The following is a 2,058-nucleotide window of genomic DNA, read 5'->3' on the forward strand; positions in this document are numbered from 1 at the left end:
TCTCCTGTTCCTTGGATGCTGCCTGACCTGCTGCGCTTTTCCAGCAACACATTTTCAGCAAAGTTTAAAATCACACAACACCAGGTTATAGTCCAACAGATTTATTTGGAAGTACAAGATTTCAGAGTGCTGCTCCTTCGTCAGGTAACTAGTGGGGCAAGACCAAAAGACACAAAATTTATAGCAAAAGATCATGCAATTAAAATGATATATTCAACAAACCTAGATTGCTATCAAGTCTTTCATCTTTTATAACGGGTGCAGGATTTGGTTCGTTAATATGTAAATCCCAGAACCACTTTTAAGTCGCATTCTTGAGTGTTAAGGTTCTGTAATCAAGGGTGACATCAGACAATGTATTAAAGGTATGAGCTTAGAGTCTGTCTGTATCCCAATCTTGAGTCAGACTGGTTCTATTTCCAAAATAGAATTTATAAAATATTATATTGATTGACTGCCTGCATTGACTGCCTGCAGTTTGTGTGTCATTTGAACAAAAATAGAATGTATCTGCAAATACGATTCTGCAAATGCAAATTCACCTCATACTGTGTGTATGTGAGTGTGAGTGTGTGCGTGTGAGTGTGCATGAGACAGTGTGTGTTTGTGTGTTTGCATGCTTGGTAGAGTGTGTGCGTGAGTGTGATGGAGTATAAGCCTGTCAGAGAGTGATGCATGGATGTGAATGTGGGAGGTGTGTGTGCCTGAGAGAATGTTTTATGACAGAGGGTCTGTGTGAGTGTGTATGTAAGCGTGCATGTGTATGCGTGCTTGTATGTATTTGTATGAGAGTGTATAATGTAGTGGGGTCACCTGCAGTGTGACATGTACCTAAGGTCCCAGTTGAGGCCATCCTCATGGGTACCGAATTTGGCTATCAGCCACTGCTTGGCTACTCTACGTTGTTGCATATCCTGAAGTCCACCTTGGAGGATGGTCACCCAAAGATCCAAGGTTGAATGTCCCTGACTGCTGAAATGTTCCCCAACTGGGAGTGAATGTCCCTGTCTGGTGATTGTTATATGGCGTCCATTCATCCAGTGTTGTAGTGTCTGCTTGGTCTCGCCAGTGAACCATGCTTCGGGGCATCCTTGCCTGTAGCATATGAGATAGACAACGTTTGCCAAGTCACATGAATACCTGTCTCTTACATGGTGGGTGGTGTCCCCGCATATAATGGTTGTATCCATGTCGACACTCTGACACGTTTTCCAGTGGTTGCCATGATAGGGTTGTATGGGGTTGTGGTCCATGTTATCCTGAAGGCTGGGCAGTTTGCTGCAAACAATGGTCTGTTTAGATTTGTGGATTATTTAAAGACAAGAAATGGAGGTGTAGGGAAGGTCTTGGTGAGGTTCTCAACCTCTTCGATAATGTGTTTGCAGGCTGTGAAGAACATGATGTAGTTTCTCCACTCCCAGGAAGTACTGGCCAACAAAGGGTACCCTATCGGTTGCATCCCGTGCCTGTCTCCTGAGGAGGTCAGTACAGTGTCTCACTGTGGCACGTTGGAACTGGTGAGTGATGAGTTGAGCATTGTACCCTGTTCTTATGAGGGTTTCCTTCAGCACCTTCAGATGTCTGTTGTGTTCCTCCTCATCTGAAGAGATCCTGTGTATGCATAGGCTTACCTGTAGGGAATGTCTCTTTTAATATGTTTAGGGTGAAAGCTAGAGATGTGCGGTATCGTGAGGTTATCTGTGGGTTTGCAGTAGAGTTCAACTCATCGGTCGCGAGTTCCGACGTGCCACAGCGAGACATTTTAATGACCTCCTCAGGAGACAGACATGGGATGTAACCGATGGGATACCCTTTGTTGTCTTGTACTCCCCGGGAGTGGAGAAGCTACGCCATGTTCTTTGCAGCCTGCAACACATTATCGATGAGGGTGAGGACCTCACCAAAACCTCCCCTACGCCTCCATTTCTCGTCTTTTAACAACCCACAAATCTAAACAGACCATTGTTCACAGCAAACTGCCCAGCCTTCAGGAGAACATGGACCACAACACCGTAGAACCCTGTCATGGCAACCTCTGCAAGACTGTGTCAGAATGTC

Source organism: Chiloscyllium plagiosum, chromosome 33 (assembly GCF_004010195.1).
Source record: "Chiloscyllium plagiosum isolate BGI_BamShark_2017 chromosome 33, ASM401019v2, whole genome shotgun sequence".
NCBI lineage: Eukaryota > Metazoa > Chordata > Chondrichthyes > Orectolobiformes > Hemiscylliidae > Chiloscyllium > Chiloscyllium plagiosum.